Source organism: Myripristis murdjan, chromosome 10 (genome assembly GCF_902150065.1).
Source record: "Myripristis murdjan chromosome 10, fMyrMur1.1, whole genome shotgun sequence".
Taxonomy (NCBI): Eukaryota; Metazoa; Chordata; class Actinopteri; order Holocentriformes; family Holocentridae; genus Myripristis; species Myripristis murdjan.
In genome coordinates, this window is record NC_043989.1 from 9,001,974 (window position 1) to 9,023,276 (window position 21,303).

Sequence of the window (21,303 nt, forward strand, 5' to 3'; positions counted from 1 at the left end):
TAGCACACACACTGCAGTGGCTGCTCAAATCTCTAGTTCTTAGGGCACTGTGTATGATAGTGACTGGGCGAGCTTGGGGCTTGATTAGCGCAGTTAGCCCCTCTAAGGCTCTGGCTGTTTACAGTGGATTACAGGGAGGGAGGCAGGGGTTAAGTCTACCCAGGCACCATGCCTCCCTCTCCAGCCTCCCTCCCCCCATCGTTCTCTCTCTCTCTCCCCCCATGGGAGCCACTGCAGCAGGGCTGGCAGCTCGTCTGGGCTCCCCATCGCAAGGCCCGGCTGACAGGTAGCGGGATTTGGCAGAGCGCTTTGCATGAGAGCCAACAAGAAAAACTGAACATGGCGGATTAGCTCGGGATTATGTTGTCAGAGTTAGCCTTGATGGACAAACTGCAGAGGAATAAATTGCAATCTGTTTGAGGAGCGGGCTGCCACGCAAACAGGAGAGGCATTCGTTCGTCTCACTACCTGTCCAAAATGACAGGGAAGGGAGAAAAATCATTAATAATGTATAAACAAAGTCCACGGCCATTACTGACATCTGCCCACTCTTATAGGCAGCCTGGACCAGACTGTTATTTGGACATGTGTCTGGTCGTTTGCCCCCTAACCTGACTGATCAGGAACTGGTTCATGTAAAATTTTTAAACCAGAAGTGACAAGGCATGTGTGGAGATAAGACAAGGTTATACTAGGTAGGGCTTGTAAAAACATATTGGCTTGACACTTGTGTGTTTTAAAGACTATTATCCTATTTCTGATAAGATGGCGGGACTAGAAGTGGCACGAGCAGCTCTACCTGTGGGATTTTTGAACTGTCAAATTGACGTTTATTGGTTCCCAGTTGTGACTTATTTTGGTAACTGCCAGCATTTTAGAATGTGCTTTTAGTACAGCCCTAGAAATTGCTTAAGTAGCTTTTATGAAGCCGGAGAGGCTAGTAAACAAATCCCAGTGTTTAGGTTGTGGTCCATTAATTGCAAAGAGCACTTTGCTGTGTTTTAGCAATTGTAAATCTCTGACGTTCTGGGCAGCTCATGGCTTCTGTGCAGGGCTCTGCTAAACTTCACCTCCTCTTTTGCAGTATTTTGACTTCTATTATGGGTTAGTGCATTTGGTGTGTACTCAAACACTGTCAGAGGTCAAATAGGCTTGACTGTGTTTGACTGTCTAAAAAGGGTTTGACATGCAATGCACTTTCTTTTTACAATTACACACACACACACACACACACACACACACACATAGATAGATAGATAGATAGATAGATAGATATAATTGCAAGCAAATCTCAAAAGACTGAATTATGATTCACATGCTTAGATTTGTACAATTATTTGCTTTCATTTGCTGGAATTTTAAGATGTAGATGATAGGGTCAGTTTGACTGAAATCTAATTTAATGCGACAAATCCCTCTTCATATAAATGGGTGAAAAGGGAACATTTTTTTTTATTTCCAGTGTCTTATGAAAGGAGTTAAAAAAGAATGAATATAGAGACCATTTATAGACCCAAAACTATGATTCTCCAACACAAGAAACTAGCACTGCTGTCAGAAGATTTAATGAAAATATCACTTCAAATTGGCCACTGAGGAAGTAAACTCACAACCATGGCTAAATTTAATTTCGCTGTTGTCATCTCACATTTAACTTGTTCGTTATTGGAGAATTGAATTAGCTCGACCAGAAGCCATGCAGTGCTCTTGTGTCGAGGACTGACTGGCATGGTAAAACGTATTAATGAGCTTACTGCATTCTGTCCTCTCCTACATCATTAGGAATGCATGTCTGTATGTTAAACATATGAATATGCATCAGCATAGAACATTTGCTCTCAGAGTTAGCAATGAGCCAGTGTTGTGCTTTGAATAATAATCTACCAAAGAAATGAACTGCATTTCCTCTGCCTTTGCCATGTAAATAAAAAAGGATGATAGCAGCACATTTCTCAACATTAAATTGATTTTTAATGTAAATTTGTCCTAAGAATGAGGGCACTGATAATGTATGTGGAAATATGTGCTTGTGTGAAACAAAAAGAAATATCTTGCTTCAAAAGGTCCATTGTTGAGCATTTATATTAAGCATCAATGAATCATCCAAGGTGTGTGTGTGTGTGTGTGTGTGTTAATTAGAGAAATGCAGTTTAGTAGATTTGCAGGCAATAACTGGTCTGATTGTGGCTTATTGTGTTTCTGTATGTTCCCTGACCAACTCCAGCCCTGCGCCCCTCTGCCTCTGCGCCCAATCACATCGTCTGACTGAGGGTGATCCTGAGGTCAGCAGAGGTCACTGGATAAAGGTTAACAAATTACCGCTGTGCCTCACACACCTGATTGATGCCGAATGGGGGAAGGGAAAGTGAAGAGAAGCTATGGCAAGATAAGGTAAATATATTCATGGAGTATTTTTGCCACAAATGTGCTTTACAGTCAGCAACCCAGAAATACACAGACAAAACAGTGTTTGCCTTTGTGTGTGTGTGTGTGTGTGTGTGTGTGTGTGTACATACTACAAGGCTAATTTTCAAAACTCTGTCCATAAGAAAAATAAATGAGGAAAGCCATCTAGTGCTTATTAATGTCATGACAGTGAACAATGGCATTGTGTTTAATTAACCTATTGTAGTAAACAGCTATGTTCCGATCAACAACGATATTTGCTGGAAGATCCCTCATGCAAATGAGAAAGTGGGACCCATAAGTGGGTACTGGAGCACTGCCTAATTCCAAGAAAGAAGCACTTAATTGAACCACTCATAAAGCAGATTTTTTTTTTTTTTTTTTTTCACCGTGTTCAAGTCCTCTTGCAGGGCTCTTACTGCCTGAGCTTTAACTGTACACTGTGGCTTTGGCCTTCGGAAGACCTGCTTTTCATTCACTGCACACTTGCCAACGAAAACAGCCGGTGCCCCTTGAGAACAAAGGCACTATCTGCACACATCAGGCAGCATGTTATAAGAACGGGTGACAGGGAAGGGTGAGGAGGAGGAGGAGGAGGAGGCAGGGGAGGGGAGGCTTTCCAGAGAAGGGCGAGGAGATGGGAGGTAGGAACGGAGGCGACTGATTTACTGACAGGACAATTAGAAGGAGCAAATCTGCTATCGGGCCTGAATATTCCAGATAGGACGGGCATGCAGCGGGGTGATGGACCCTCCAGGGGCTCAGAGAAGGGGAGTACAAACCCAGTGGGGCGCCAAGGGGGTTTCCTGTTGATTTATTTATCTAGGTGAAGCTGAGAAACACAGATGGGCATGAGCATTACTGTATTGTTACAAATACACATTAGGATCCTAAAAAATACCTGCACAAATTAAGTGATATCCAGTGAAAACAGTTTCATTCCTGACTGACATATGCCAAGAATAATGAAGAATTTGAAAATAGTTTACTTTTCTAAGTTGTTTTTACCTATACAATATAACTGTCTGTGATTAGAAAACCATTTGTATATTCAAAAACAAAACAAAACAAACAAACAAACAAACAAACAAACAAAAAACTGATGGATAAAGTCCAGGAAGCAATATAGCTTTCAAGATAGATATATAGCATTTTGGAATAAACCTAAAAAGCCAAAATCAAGTCAGCCATGTTCCCCATTCATCTTCCCTGAGTCCTAACAGCAAATAAATAAATCGACTATGTCTGTACATGCAACTTTTGACCTGCGCTGACTTCACTCAATGGAGATTATCGTTTCCATTTTCTCTTTGATTTCTAAACGATATTATCTTTGGTCTCCAGTGGAGGAAGGGTAAACAGTAGCAGTCAGAGTCGTATGTCTCTTTAAATAAACTGTATTGTCTGATGATGTTTTAATGGGCAAACCTCGATCCCCTGGGCAGTGACCCTCCTGAGTGTGTTTCAGCTCCACACAGGATGCTGAGATATAATTGCTATGTACATACCCTGCTAGTGTCTGTTTCCTCCACTGCATGCCACACTGCAAGAAATGTCCAACCGATGATGTCAATTTATTGCACTGAGTCTGGAAATCTCTTTATTGTCAAACTAAACAGGGAAAAAATTAAGACAAGATGAGGAATCTTGACTCTCTTTCAATGCTTTTTCATTTGTTTTATGAATTTTGATGAAGCAACCCACAACATATCGTCACATGGGAGATTACTTTGCATGTTTTGTCATGGTAAGGGCATGCAACTTCATTTGAGATCATTTCTGCGACAAACTCAAGTTGATTTACAGAGGAACACCAAACTTATCTCACCCACTGGCATTTTTTTCTTTCATATTTTTTTTTACTGGAAAAAAATTACGGTGCAATACAAAATTTAATGACTTGTAAGGTGCACATTTTTTGCAGCGAGTGCCTCCACCAGTGTGCCTCTCATGTTCTCCCCACCTTATTCCCACATGGGGTTTCATTTCCAGTCAAAACACAGAGTCAACCCATTGTTTTTTCACCACAGGCACCCACACCCTGATGCATTGAGTTTCAGACATATTTCCCTAAGTGAAACACAGACATGCACTGGAATGAGAGGACCATCAAGAGAATGGGAAAACCTTAAAAAAAAAAAAAGTACAGGGGATGTTATTATGTTATTAGAGCAAAGGAATGAACAGGAGAAAAAACGAGACAAAGTGACTTGTATGTGCTCAACTCCCCCGTTTTCTTTTTCCTCCTGAAACTAATGAATTTTTGTGGGGAGAGGAAATGCTTTGGGAATAGGTAAAAATTTCATCAAACACCGGATGTGTGCACTTGATTAGTAATTCAGACCAAAGCTAACTTTGGTAAGACAATATTACAAGTGGGCTCAAGGAAATAGCTAATGAGCGGCTAAGCTAACTTTATCTTGTTCCAGAGCATACAGTCATCTGATTTTCTAGGCATCGAATCCTAATTGGATTGTGAAGAAGTGAAGAGGACAAAGAACATTTATCTTTCACAATGATCAGGAATTCATATCTTAGGCATATTTGCTAGCTTGCATTATCATCGGATTGAATTAACTATTAATGAGGAGTAGAAACCAATATCATTTCAATCTTCTGACCCTTAACATTCAGTAGATGATTCAGATTTTGGATATTAGAGTGAGCTTTAAAAATCACTCAATAATTTTTGACCATCAGCTCCTCGGTCTCATGTTCCATCCCCATCTATAATTTTTCAATCTGTCTCTCCTCCGCTTCCCTCTCAACACCTGTCTTCCATTAGGCTTTGGGAGTCAGCTATTGACTCAGAGTGCACGGGAAGCGATGCCGTGACGCGCTCGACAGGCCCGAGTCACCCACAGACCCACGCTGAAGGCCTGCCCCGATGAAGATGTAAAGTAATATCCCAGCAGTGCATGAGGTCAGTCAGCCCCCTTTTTACAGGGAGCATGAAAAGAGGTTCGAGCGCTGGTCACGAGACAGGGCTGGGTCCCTTTGTTTCAATATGGGCTCATCAATCCACATAATGTAATAGGGTGAGGTGGCTGCCACGGGACATTTCTAACATATGTGATGCGGTTAGATAACATCCCATGCATTCATTGACATTTGCAGGCACAAGCCACTTGCAGTAATGTGAGAAAAGACACAGGCACTATTACAGCCGTCAGGTGAAAACCTTGCAAATGCAAAATCTGCTAAAATAACATGCATTTTTTACTTTATCTTTTGAAAGGGTGTCATAAACCCAATGGGTCATCCATTTTCATCAGTCCCTTAAGAGATCGTTTTAAGAGCAGTTTAAGTTAAAATATGAAAATGATCAAAAATGGACATAAGAGGTTTTCACGTGACAACAGTGATAAGATTCAAACAGGGTGTAAACAGGTCACTTCAGTGCATAAGGTGAAAAAGTTTAAGATGTTACAGGGCTAATTTTCTCAGTTGTGCACCTCTTCTATCGCAGAAACACAACAGTGACAGAGATGTTTTGTCTACCTTCGAGCGGAAAACATCAGAATATATTGTTTTCACCTGATCACTTCTGCTCTGTTTTGACGGTGCGCACAGGTTAGAGTGCCAATTAACCCCAGATGGATGGAGTCGCCCACACGAGAGGTGACGTGAGGTGATTCGCCGTCAGTTTGTTATTCTTCCCATAATGCAAGCTGACGGTGGGGATTTCAGAAGGGGTTCGTGTTCGGGCCTCTTCTGTGAATCACACAGCCTAGCGTGCGATCAGCCCACTGGCCTCCTCGTGACTCCCTCAAAAGCTCTGTTACAATAACACACTTGCCTTTCGCTTCGGCCCTGACCCCCAAACCGCCCCCACCCTGATTCCCTTCCCTCCCCTCGACTTCTCTCAAAAACGAAAAAAAGAAACAAAAAACAAAAAAGAAAAAAAAAGAAGAAGTTCTGCATCTCCACTTTTCTATAAGATAAAAGCTAGAGGGTATTTATTTCGGCCGCTGGCTCCCCTCAAAACTCCATTACTGTTGTTAGCATAACTGTGATGACAAAGATAATCTTTGTTATTATTATTATTATTCTTCCCCAGTTTAATTAATTTCTCCCTGGGGCTCGATGCAGTAATGAGGAGCAGACGGCGACTGTGTCTACCTCACTCTACTTCCTCAACAATGGAGTCCCAATCAAGTACAAGTCAAGGTTAACAGTGCCATCTACAGTAGAGAGAAAACTACTCCATCGGTTCCTTTGATGAGATGAAAGGTACAGACACTGACAGCCCTGGCACACCGGCCGTCTTGCGCTGATATTCTGTAAGGGGTTTTGCCTGTTCTTGTTCACTGTATTAGGTGATTACAATTTAATTTAATGTTTAACCTGTTTTGATACTTGGTTCTGGCTCTCCTGTGCAGCTGCCAAGTGTAATTTACAAAACCAAAAACGAGTCCAAAAATATCTTGGATTCATCGTTCTGGTGCTTTAAGAACTGCATCAAAGTTAGGATGGAGGAAGTGTGGATTTTGGTGTGACGGGGCCTTCTGGGGAGTGGAAGATCATAAATTCAAATCTCTGACAGTCTAACCCTGTGTCTAATTCTGCATAAGTAGTCTTGAGGATGATGCTGAGCCCCTGTCCTGGAACAAAACTCCAAGCGTACGATAAGTGAATGTGAGTCTGACAGGCAGCGTGAAGCAACAAACTCTTGACTGCACAGCTTGCAATGTACAGATTGTTTACTCCAAATTGCAAAAATTTACACAGGAATCCACTCTGAGATCACTGAATAACAACAGTAATTATTAAAGTACCCCTTATTGATTGTTAATTCGTTCTTCTAATCATTTAAGACAAACTTGGTGAGGGACATGAACTAATTCACAGCTGACTAATTTAGCACATCAATGTCACAGACTGTGCCTAGGGATTCAGAGATTTAACCATTTGCCTCAACGAGGAGAGGAGAAAAAAAAAAGGCTAAAGACGGACCATTACTGTTTATCCTCAGTCTAATCACTACTGGCGATGGGCTTGTAAATATTATCCCATTCTCCTTAATCCACTGCACAACGCTGTGCTCACCCACTTACCGGAAGCTCCGACATTTACCTCGGGATTTGCCGGGGCTTGGGCTAGAGTGGCTGTGAGTGGGAAAGTGCTAATCTACAAGGCAGATTCAGGATTAGTCTGGTGAGCCAGGTGACCTAAGGGCCTGAGATCTTATTGGCCGCAGGAGATGCAGGCCTACGGACCGTGGTGGGGGGGTTAACTGACTAGAGGAAATTGAAGGGGTGGGGGCTGTCCACCTCTTCTTTCTCCTTTTCTTTTGCATTATCCTTTTCTGTCTGTCTTTCCTCCCTTCTCTCTCTCTCTCTCTCTCTCTCTCACTCTCTTTCTCGCTCTCAAGGAGCCCTGATGAGAATTCCCCTAATCAGTTGAGGATTAACAGGGACTCAGACAACACTACGTCTAATTCCCCCTTCACCGCCACTGGGGCAACAAGAGGCCCCACACAGCACAACAGCACAGCAGCAATGACAAAACCACCATGCATGTATACACAAGTATTTCTAGATATTCATTTGATGCTGCAACTGTCATTTTAGACATTTCTGATTAGCATGAACTGAGTGAACAAATATTATGCTTTCTGGGTCATCCCCATCAGTGGTATTTCTTTCAGGTATTAGTGGCCCAAATGTTAGAAAATCAGGCTTGTGAGCTGAGGAGCGTCGGTTTGAATCCCAAGACCAAGTGGGAGACACACATATCTACCATCTGCCACCGCTGCCTAAGGGTGTAACCAGTCTCCAAATCCACAATTTGGTTTACACCTTGATTTTTGAGCCATGGTCTTGTTGTTTTTATTTTTTACATTACTGGTGAAAAAAATCCAAATTTTTATAGCAAATTTTAATAATAAAAAACATTATCTTTCCAAACAAAACCTATTTAATGCATAAAGTGCCATATCACATTCAAGATATTGGTTGGAATTAGTGTTAGGAAGTTAAACAGGTCATAAGTCCCTCTCTACATCTAGGTGAAAACATTTACAAATTACTGTACTTATTCAAGTTTCTCCCCAAAAACGTAATTTTCCAAGATTTCATTTGAACACATCATTATCATCCAATGCTCATTTTTACTAAACAGAGCTTTAATGCCTCGTTGTGTAACTTGATGCAGCCTCTTATGGATCCTCATCCCTGTTCTGTCCTGACTCGGGACTTGTAGGCCGACTAAAGGTAAACTGCAGTTCCCTGGTTTTTGTGGTCAGTTTGCGTGTCATCTGTGACGGTGCCTCTGTTTACTCTTGTTAAACGGTGCAACATGTTTGGCTCATGGTCAGTAATGCGTGAATATTTCAGAATCATAATATTTCTCAAAGGCCTCTCGTCTCAGTCAGCTAAGGGGACAGTCAGTGATTACTAACATTAACAGCAAGAGAATAGACAGCTGTAATCAGCGCCCAGTAGAGGAAAACACTGGTTATAGCTGCTATAGGTCCCAAAGCTTAGACACTTTCTGCCATGTTATAGCCGAGCCTGCATTTTCTTGTGTTTTATCTCCCTTCTGCCATCTCGCTATCATAGTTTGCAACTTGCACCGTCAAATCACGTGTTTGTGTCACCGTAATTATCGTCCATGTGCAAGACAGTTCACTTCTATACAGTGAACTTTAATTTCTGGGACCCCAAGATGGATGACAGAGCCGTGACTCAAGACCATGGACATTTGTATCACAGTTTTGGTCTCTGTTTCAGAACCGTTACACCCCTACCTCTGGTGAAGTTGATCAGTGGTCATTATTTTGCGGTACCACTGTGCCTAACCTAGTTGATGTGTGATCCTCTGATTCATCAAACTACCCACAAATAAAGGATTGCAGTCATTGAGTCTTAGATTTTACGACATCTTTACAGACACAGAACACTGCCAAAAGCCAAAAGCATTTTATGTCGATGTAGTAAAATAATAAGAGGAAGACTGATTGGAATTGAGTAGGCATTTTCCAGGTGGGAATGTGTGTAGCTGTATGACTGTGATGTAGGATGTTTCTGGAAAAAGCAGGCATGCTTAGGGAAAAAATAATAATAATGAGAATATTAAGCGACGGTAAAATGATATCAGCTGTTAATCAGTATTGGATCAGAATCTATGGTGTGCTGAGGTTCAAAGATTTGCCCTCAGTGTTTTCTCCTTTTTCCTTTTCTGATTTGACTGTCTGCGATAAGCGTGTCTGGCAAGATGACTGGCCTGAATGTAAGCCAGCGTGCTTGGATAGGAACAGGATGGTCAGCTTGTGTTTTCTCAAACTGACACTGGCATCAGGAGCTCATTCATTTTAATGTGGAGGCTCATTCAATTGGAAAGTCAAGCTGGGCCACCCACAGTGTCTGAAAAATAATATCCTCCTTGTTTATAATATCAAAACAACTTACAAAAACGAATCACACGTACACAAAGTGTGTAGTTTCAGAAGTTTTGAGGCAAGTTGTGAAGTCAGCATTGCTGCATCTGTTTAATATCTCAAACCATGCATTACGCCTTATGCACAATTCATGATAATATATTGGAGGCATCAAAGCGAAGTGGGTTGCATTTTCAGCCTGGTTAAGTACATTTTGGCATGGGTCCCTGTGCTATCTGGGAGACAGGTTGGCTTCCTAGCCTCCCACAGTTTTGCAGTAATGAAGGAGCTGCCTTACCCAAACAAACAGACTCTCTGGAGATGTACCTCAACTACCTCCTTAATCCAGGAAGTCTCTCTTATCTCCCCACAAATGGCCCCGTAGTGCGCTGCACCACACTACGATGTCATTCATCAGTTTAACCCCAGAGCGATGAGCAGGTAGGGTTGTTTCATGTTTGGGAAATGACAGCTCACACTGTGGCGGTGTACATCAGGGCGCTGAAATTGGCCCTGCATTTATCTTCACAAGTTCAGTCAAACTCATGCCAATCTACGTGTCACAGTTGGAATTTTTCAAGGGTGAGTAACAACAGTTCTTATTTAGCCAGTAAAAGGCCAAGACTCTTCCGGACACTGTTTTTTTTTTTTTTTTTTTTTTTGGCACTAGGTTTGGCACAACAAATTAAATACTGACTCACATGACATTGATTTTCTATACATTTTTCCTAACCATTATTATTATGTAACAAAACAAACAAAAAAAAAATAAGTGCAAAGTATTTGTACTTAAAATTATTTCCTTTGTATATATATATATATATATATATATATATATATATATATAAGCCCATGAATTAGTTGAAAACTTGCAATTAGTACTGATTAATTACTTTAAGTCTCTTAGTTATGTTCCTATGAAAGCTTTAGAATCGGTACCTAAAACTGCCTTTGCATGTACAAAAAGTAAAACAAACAAGAAAAGAAAAAAAGAGTAGAAAAACAGAATTAAGACTAAACTTTTTTTGTAAAACATTTCCTCCTTTCCATGTAAAACGTTTCCTTCATTTTGAGGTATGCTGTCACTCAAACTGCAATCCTATGTGATCACTGTCAGACATCAGAGACAAATGCAGAGTAATAGTGACAAGCGGCTCATCAAGTGTTCTCAGTCTGCTATTTGTACATGCTGTCTTTGCTGTAAGCTCTGTGCACTGCAGCATTCACTTTATAGGAAACCATTAGATTTTATCTGTGAGCTCACTGCTTTACTCGTCCCACTGCTGCAAACACAATGCTGATTCTTCCCTTATCCCAATCATAAACTTAGTCTAAAGAGCCTCATGGTCAGATTTCTTCAACGTGCAGTAATGACAGTTTACAAAACAGAAAATGTATGGCCTCTGATGGAAATCTATGGGTTGAAAGACACAGAAGTGCAAAAGGATGGCAGCACCTGAAGGTGTTGACAAGAAGAAAAAATAGGAGCAAAAAGGTGGGGGAGTGTGAGTTGGCAGAGGAGAAAAGTAATCTGCGGAGGCGTTGTGACGCTTGGCGCCACTCATTAGACAACTTTATAGAGAGCTAAAAGCTTTGGTTCTCCCACTGAACACTCCCACACAGAGCTGACTGGACCGTGTCAGGCACTGCGCCTGGTGCTGCTGAATAAAACCCCTGAATTTACACAAAGAAAATGTGAAGAGACAAAGAAAGTATACATTGTGCACACATACTAACACGTTTTTGAAATTATGCAATTCGATTTTAGCATTTTTCAAGAGTGAAAGGATCGTAAAATTCATTTAAAAAATTACAGTTGTATGTGGTACATACACACACACACACACACACACACAGACACACTGCTACTGTGTCACTCCCGCTCTCTATTTTTGTTGGTTATTTACTGTATCTCTCCATCTCATATTTTTTTTCTTTTAATTTTTTAATGTTCAGTTAGACAATGTCTGTGAAAACCTTTTCTCACAGGATGAAGGTCCAAATATTATGCAAATTATTACAATGATTTTTATATTACTTTTTTTTTCTTTCTTTGAATTCTTACAAATTATTATTGGCAGCAGTTTCAATAATAAACAGCAACATAAAATAACACTGATAACAACAGCAACAACAACAATAATAATAATACTTGAAAAAGTGCACAAACAGGACGGCATGAACATATAATACTAGATAAGACAAAACACTATTTAAATGAAACATTTTACTCATGTTACAGTATATAGCTACCTAATAAAATCATAACCACAAGTTCATTATTTGTCTCTGAAAATCCCAGCTTAAAATGTCATAATTTTGAGCAGCCTTGATTCCTTGTATAATGTAAAGTTTCAGTCAGTTTCTGTGCAGTCACCGAAATCTAGAGGGTCAAGCTGAGCAAGACCACAAAATGCACAGAACAATACAGTACAGTAGTAAGAGGATATCATGCTTTCCTTTTTTTTTTTTTTTTTTTTTTTTTGCTTCTCCATCAGACATGATCATACTGGAGACAGGACTACATTACATTGATTTCCAGTGCACTGCGACTTCCTATTGTCGCTTGCTTAGTAATACTGGTGATCTGTAAATGTAAGCTTACTCTGCTGTCTAAGTCCCTCTGGATCAAGAGATTCGAAAATGTAGATGTAATATAAAATGTTTGGGTTCAAATTTTTATGAGGCCGACTGGGAGGCAGACAGGTGATCACGGGAGACATTGATTTAAATTTGCCTTCCTACTCAAAGCTAATATATATCACACAATATTCCCAAAAGAACAAACATTATTATGATCAGCCCTGTAAGTTCATGCGAGGCTACACTATACCTTAAAGATTATTGACATTTCCACATCATCGTAAAATACCTGTTCTCGTTTGGTTCGGCTTTAAATGAGCGGTTCTTTCTCCGCTGTGTTAATAGGTGTGTGTTAAATAGGCAAGCAGTTTCCCATTGCTATCAGTTACCATGAGACAGGTTTGGAGCCAGTTGCTAAGAGCGTTCATCCAACAGTGTTGATCGTTAATAGTGACCTACACATTTTTTCCACCTAAAGGTTGTTAGAAAGAGCTAAGACCATAAGACTGTGTTTGCTAGTCCGGTGACTACGCCAACAAGGCAACAAGGAGCTGGGGAGAATTGGAAACCGAGCACGCAGCCGGTTCACAAAGCCGAAAACAGCTGTGTTTTTACAACCGCTGAAACACAACGCTATAGAGGATTTTTTTTTTTTTTTTTTTTTCCACCGGCTACCCATACTGCACCTGCCATTTCCATCACAGCCATGTGGTCACAAAGGGAGCAGTATATCTGTCAACGGGATCAAGTCCCCAATAGACCCTGCGAGCCACTCAATCCTTCAAGACAACCCGCACACCCCCCCTCAACAAAGCCCACGTCAACCTGGACATTTTGGCTAAAATCATACAGGATATCCTTTCTACTGTAAGGGAGACGCTTCCTTCACCTGCGCAAATTAGCTGGAAAGCAGAGTGATCCAGATATGGAGGCTGAATCAGTGGCTGTTACACAGAAACTGAGACACAAGTCTATTTTAGTAAGTCCCTGAAATTGTTTTAGAGAAAATCAAACTTTACTGAGTTGACAATAGAAAAATGTTAACATTATTTTAAACATTAAAAAAAAAAAAATCAAATCACAAATAACTGTCTTTTTCAGTCACTTTTTCCAATTTTTTCCTAACATCAAGGTAAACATCCACCTAGGTCGATGACATCCCTCTTAACAATAACAATATTTACAAGTACCATTTCATGGAGCAGGGATACGGCAAATAAAAAAGGCAGTGACCCTCGTAAAGAAACTTGTCATCGTGGCTCAGCCCTAAACTCAATGTGGGCATTAAATCGCTCCGGCCTTGTGTGATCCCAACCCAACACGAGTATCAGTATGGGGTAGGCGCCCTCGGAGGTAAAAACCCAAAAGAAGAGAGAAGGAAACAGAGAGACTGGGTCGACCTGCTGGGGATTAAGGAGGGGTCACAGTGGATCAGCTGGGTCTTCCTCTCCCACAGAGGAGGGAAAACAAATATTAATCACCTCTAGCACTTCACACACAAAAGGCCCTGAGCCTCGAGGGCAGGAGGGCCAGCGGAGAAGACGACACAGGCCTCAACAACTAATGAAAAGCCCCTGCAGGGGCCTTGGTGGGGCTGACACTCTCAGGATGGCTCACTGTGCGTAGTGTGTGTCCGCTGTTTAGGTCTGAGTGCCCATTCAGTTGCAATTAAACATGCAGGTGTTTGTGAAAGGGCATACGGGTTTTCTTCTGATTAATGTGATGATAATTATTCTGCATAGAGCTTGCATTTGCATTTATAGGTTGCACCTCCAAGTGTGTGTTTTTGTATGTGCAAGTGGAAGAAACTGAGAGCGAAAAAGCAGGACGGGGAGTGTGTGTAACAGTGAAGGTAACTGGAATTTGTGCATGTTTACTCTCTCCCTAGTTTGGCAACATGCTCTGTCCACACTCTCTCCCTGGGACCCTCCCGCCCATGAGGCGGCTCACGAGTGGCAACGACGAACCCCACCTGGCGTACTGGTGACGGCGCCATCTGGTCCCGGCCGCGGCTCGCCATCGGGCCTGCAGTCGGTGCCCAGAGTGCCAGCGTGGTAGTGTTTAATGAGCACATATGAGCAAACACTCGACTGCCAGGTGGCGTTGCCGCCACACCATGCGACCAGGCGGGGTTCTGCCACTGCCGTTCAAACCCGGGGGCATCAAAGGGGGGCCTTGGATTTCCAAAGTAACCAAGCCGTAATCCACCCCCTTATTGGTCCCATTCATATTGAAATACATGATCAGAGGAGCTGCAGAGGCCCTAATCTTGCCAATGAGTGGTCCGGCACAGCTGCAGGGATAAAGTTAGAGTATGAGACCACCAGTATATTAGAAAAACTCAGGCCTTGCTGATTGGATTAGGGGAGATGAGGGAGGGGGTGTCAGGGGTGAGGAAATGTCATCTTCCAACATTGTGTGTGGCGTGGCGGCCTCGGTGCTGGCGACCGAGGATGAGGAGGTGGGGCAGAGACACTTTGTCCCAGGGTTTGGTGACCCACAAAAGAGAAATTGGGGGGCGTGGGATGAAGAATAGCGGCAACAAAATGGAAAGCAAAGGCAAAGGCTGAGTGTCTGGAGTCAGGCCTTGATAGCGCCTTGGCCTCCCAGCGTGAGCTCGTCTGGTATTAAGTTGTAGCACGGCAGTTTTGAGACAGAAAGAAAGAGAGAGAGAGAGGACTAAACCGGGCATTAGCTGTCGACTTAAAGGTTTTTGCTGGTTCCTCTGGTAGGAAGAGCCGCCCCGTTTAAGTGTGATTGAACGTGGCTTAGATGGGGATCAATGGTTATCCTCTCGACTGTTTTGTTTTGAGGTTTCTTTTCTGTATTTACTGTGAGGAAAAGGAGAAGCCATTTTGTTTAACAAAGCAGGAGCCAAATATTTCCATAGTTATATCTCAGGCGCCAGCATTATAATTTATTCATTTAAACTGTCAAATTTACCTTACACACAGTTGTGACAATTTTAATACTAGTACACACTTAATTCCTTGTCTGTTTTCATTTTTTTTGCAATTAGTGTAGAGTTAATTTATTTACTACTGCATACTGTAGAATGTGAGTGAAGTATCTGAATTGTGCTGTTTTGGGACAAGGTGTTTATAGTGAAAAAATGGCTTTTAAAGGAAAAAGGCTATCCATTGGGCACCTCTCATCATACACGCGCACACACACACACACACACACACACACACACACACACACACACACACACACACACACACACACACACACACACTCATACCAGGCCATCAACTGTCATGTAGCTGTGACTTATCAATATTCCATTATTATAGTATCAATACATAGGCAGAAGTATTGAAAATTGTCTTACCTGTCTTTACTGATTTAGTTACATTTGCCTGAGGCTGATTTTTTTTTTCAACCTCTGTCACTGTGGGTCCTGCGGTCATAGCCCTGCCTCAATCCAAAAAAAAAAAAAAAAAAAAAAGTGTCTATACATGTAATTATTTCACGTCATATCACATTTATCATGAGTAGTGCTTGCTGACTATTAAAAAAAACTCATCAAATCAGCTTCCTACTGCACGATTATTACAAAGGACATGTGGGACTTTTTTGTAGGATCCGATATTTCCCACTTAACATTGTAGACGTCTGTCAACACAGGCAGTAAACGTGCCATTGAATCAACCGATGTTGACAGCCCAAGGTTATATCCATACTAATAAAATCATCCGTACTCACACAAAGGAGAGTGATATCTTCTGTAGCTCGTTTGTGGTACATAATTTCATAAATTGAAAAAAAAAAAAAAAAAAAAAAAAAAAAAAAAGGTTTGGACTGTGGGTATTCCAGCAGATGAATCATGTGAATATTCAACGAGATGTCATCTTGTTCTTCCTTTTTTTTACAACGTGATGCAGCATGATATAATGTGATATGATGTGAGTGTGACTTTAAACTGACAGGGGTGTGCATTAGTGCCACCAAGACAAATTGCTGTACATTTACTGCACTTGACGATTAGAGTGATTCTGCCTCTCTCTTTTTTTTTCTTCTTCTCCAGACTCTACAGCTGAGAGTGAAGCAGCACAAAGCCACATGGCCTGCACTTGGCCGATGATGGATTCTTGGCTCTTGGTACACCTGCACAAGCTGTTTACGCTGGATTGACTCTTGGCCTGCTGTTGGAAGAGTTGTGGAGAGAGACCGTAGCCTATTTTACATTCCATTATCATATCAGTCTGTTTACATCAAAGGCAAATGCTACTCATGCAGTACAATATATGCATGACCCGCAAAAGTCAATTCTAATTTGTCCCAAATGTAACTCTGCTTCTGAATAGGTCAATACAATTGATGTAAAAAAAAAAAAAAAAAAAAAAAAACATGTGTGAGCACGTGCACAGGCACATGCACACACATGCACATGCAGGTGGGAAGTGTCATGTCACATGTTTTGAGTTTGTAGACAGCAGACTTCCATCGAATCCCTCTGCAAATTCATGCAGCCACACTGAAAACCGTCAGCACTACTGCATTTGACTGAAAGTGTGTTACTGCTGAAAGATAAACTTTTGGATCTGGAGAAACAGCATTTTAATCTGACGGGACTATACTCCAGATAAAAGGTTTTGTTCCAGTGGAATCCAGGCAGCATGCTTCATTAGGATTTTGTTATAAAGACTCAAAGTTGTAATAAGGTTTGATCTGCCATTAATGTGTCTAAAATGCTTAACTGTTGATTGACTCCATATCAGGTTCTGTAGCTGACCCTGACCTCTAACCTCCCTTGAGCAAGGAGGGAATACAAATCTGTGACAATGCAAATTTCCCATAGATTATCAAAATAAAGTCCTCTTTTTTTTTTGCTCTTTCTTTCTGAATGTCTTCTCTATTGTACCATATGAGGGCAGATAGGTTTGCCCTTATAAAGAGGGTTTGCCTATTTCTTTTGTCAAAGCGGAAAGGTGTAAACCGTTTTCTGCTGAATGAATGAAAGCTTTGAGCTGCAGCCATGGCAGGAGAGGGGCAGTTAGCAGAGCCAGCTTGTCAGCCATTACATCTGTTTTAAAAGGAAAGGGGCGGGGCTTCCTCTGGCAACGAGGACTCAATTAACTAAATCGCATATGTCAAACTCAAGGCCCGCGGTCCAGATCAGGTCTGTGGCACAATTATATTCGGCCTGCAAGATGACATTTAGTTGTCTATTAATACCAGCCCGGTTATGTATTTCGTCCAACGCGGGCACTGCAAACCCCAGCACACACTTCAAAGTCCCACGCTATTAACACAACACAACAAAACACCTGCATGGCCATGACCCCTCATCCTCCTCGTCCTCACTCCTACTCCTCCTCATGAGCTCACTAGCAAGCCAGCCAAAAGTCAATGTCAAAATGAAAAGTGGAAAACAGGAGTGTTCAAGACAGCTGGGAGGTGGAGTGCCTGTTCGCTTGCAATAACCTCCACATATGAGACAAACCTGTTTGTCTCATATGTGAAGCTGATGTGGCCGTAATGAAAGAATACAACATTAGAAGACATGAGACATTTATATTGTGAATTATGTTTTTTTTAATTAATTTATTATTATTATTTGTTTTTGCCTATATTTTGATGCTTAACATCTGAAATGCTTTGTCGTGTCTTGGAATGTGGTTTAACATTAATATTGTAGTTTTATTTCCAGTTGGATTTGCGTGCCAATGATGTGCATGCATGAGAAAAAAATATTTATGACTGTAGATTTCTCTTATATCAGTTTTCTGGTTATTTTTTGTCATTTGAAAGGATTCAGGATATACCTGCAGACACAATATGCCAGGAAAAAAACAGGAATGATGCAGTGGACTTTTTTCATGTCATTTTCCACTCTGATCTGTTTGGTTTTAGGTGTCCTTGCTTTGTTTTATAGAAAGACTTGGGAGAAAAAATCAGAATGTGGAGAAAATGATTGGCAAAGAAAAGCATTATATTTTCTCTGTGTCAGCAATATATCATATATTGATTGTATGTGTTACATACTTGCCAGAGTCATGAATCCTAAAGTGTATAATACATTAAAGGGGTCCAATTCAACTTGTCCTGTATTTAAATAAGTATTTAATAAATGAATATGCAAGTGTTTTATCAAGTCAATGAATCAAGTCATAAAATTTTTTTCTTTTGATTTGAAGATATTTCCTTCCAAAAAATAAAATGTTCTAATAAGCAGTATAAGGACTTATAATTGATTGGCTCTTCTGCCCAAAACCTGGATAAATCGATCCGATCAGGCTTGTTTTCTATACACCTGGAATGAAAATGTTTGCTTGATTCGTACCAGAGCACAAATGGGCACTGACAGCAAATCAGGCCCTGCACTGTAACTACTCCAGTGTCATAATTATTCTACATGTAAGAACTTAAAGCATGTTTTATTATCTTATGACAAGCATAATAACATGCAATTAATATGAAACCCTTAAATGTATGATTACTAATCCAGATATTGTCTGGAATATATTTATTGATATTAATCAATTCCCTGCTATTTATTTATTGTGCAAAATTGAATGATCCTAATACAGTGACAGATACAAATTGACTAACAAATTCACACTCACATTCAATTTAGAGTTTCTATTCCAGCAGACTTGGATGCCTTTGGACTGTTGAAGGAAACTGGCACGCCTGAAGGAAACCCACACAAACATGGGAAGAACATGGACCAGGTCAGAGATATCGCACCCAGGATACTTTTGCTGTAAGACAAGAGTTTTTTTACCCCTTTTTTTTTAAACAAATATATTCTTCTTTGCAAGGCAATAAAACATCCCAAAATTTTCGGATGGTCTCAATCCTATTTTTTCTACCCTGTAAAGAATAAATGTTTTAGGAAAAACAAAATATTTAAAACTAATACAAAAATATCCCTATATATTGGAATATCAGCCTTCAAAAACCGTTATCAGGCTACGACCTGCAGTATCCATCATGTCATGTTACTTCCGGGACGATGCTGTGAAGGTCACACCAGGCGAACCCACATGCCGACACCGGTCCCCACAGGCGGCAGAGCTAGCTCAGCAATGCTATTGATCTTGGGAGGGATATACAGTTGATTAAGTGCCCTGCTGAGAGACTGGAACAGTTGCCAAACAAATACTGAAATGTGCTGAGCAATGAAACGTGCCAGTGCTCATTATCTATTGTCAAGAAGATTGCATGGACTGTTTTGACATGAAGGTTTAAGACTGATATCTTACGATGTGCACATCAGTTCGAACAAGCCTGAAATCCCACCCAGATCACAAATATTTCAACCTACCAAAAGCAAGGGTATGAACTGGTCTAGAGCAGGTGACGTAAATGAATTATGTGATACTGTCCACATGACAGAATCAGACTTCATAATCATAAATAGCTATTTTATACAGACAGGCAGATATACTGTATAGATCAAAGATAAATTTCCGCAAACAGAGCCACATGAATATACAAAGTACATGAGGAAGTGTTTTGACTCCAGAGAAGCAGTTGGGCCTCATTTGGCACGGCGTTGGTTGATGACAGACCGCCTTGTAAGCTTATTGGTGCACACTTCTAACACTCCAAAGTGCATGTCATTGACCATCATTTTGCTCCTGAATTATAGCCACATAGATTTCTCTTCCCAGTGTTGCTAAGCTTTGATAGGTGCCGCACTTCTACTATTTAAACCAACTGAAGTCTGTGCCAATATGGCTAAGTGCAAATCTCCAACCCCCAGGGCGCTCTGGGAGTTGGGTGACAGTTTGTGTCAGCCGTGTATTTTACCTGTCGTCAAGGAGCGGCTGTCATCCTTTTTTCTCGCCCCTTGGCTAGGCCGCATGGGGACGGTTATGCTTAAGACGTCCACAGCTATTTATCTCAATCTCTGCACCTTTTTGGATTTGGCAACATCCCATTTTGCCAGTGATACTTCAATCAGCGGCTGGGTGCATGGCTATTGGCAGTCTGACTGTAGCTGTGACCGCTGGATATTCTTACACACCAAAATAACATGGCGTAATGAGCACCCTCTGATTGACTGAGTGAGTGAATGATGAATGACTGAGTGACTGGGTGAGTGAGTGATGAACTTTTCAGTATACCGCCATGTCACACATTTGGAAAAGGCAACAACTTTGGCAGGAGCTTTGCCTCCAATCTGCCATATCATCACTGAACGAGTCATCCTGATGAGGGATCTGTGTATGTTTCTATACATGTGAGGCATGTACTTCACTGCATCGTGTGATTACAGGACAGAGTGTGGAGATGAATTTCATCTTGGAGGATAATAACCTATCTATCTACCAGTGTGCTGACAGTGGTCGGGGGGATAAAATGTAGTATCCCATCAGAGGCTTTATAGTTGCATCTCAGATTTGCCTTTAAGGAGGTCGATTAGAGCAGGGATTTTCACGCTTTTTCATTTTCTGGACCGCTAAGTTGACTTTCATTAAGTTCCAAACCCTTATTTGATGTGATTTTGCCCTATAGGAACCCTGATATAAAAATACATTTTGTTTTGTGTTTAGTAATAAATCGTTTTATATATTGTGCTTGACAAATAGATTCAGTGGTGACATTAAGGCCTAATGTTAAAACACTCACTCATACATTTTTTAGCATGTACAATTCAATTAAATCATATTGAAATTAAACTATTCCTCATTTTCTGACCCTCAGGGACCCCTGCAGCTCACTGGCCCCCACAGAATGAGAGAATTGGCCAGACAAGATATGTACCTGGAAATACTGCCGTGATGTGCTGGTGTAGCTTGGATCAATAATGTTAAAATTACAAGTGAACACTCTGCTACAGTAATCTGTTTCATTTTTTTTGTCACACACTCCAAACCTCTCAGTCACAGCTGCATTGTGGAGAGTCAGCTCTGTTACCCCGAGCAAACAGCTAGTCAGCAGGCTAATTTAACATGCAGCTAATACTGCTGACTCTT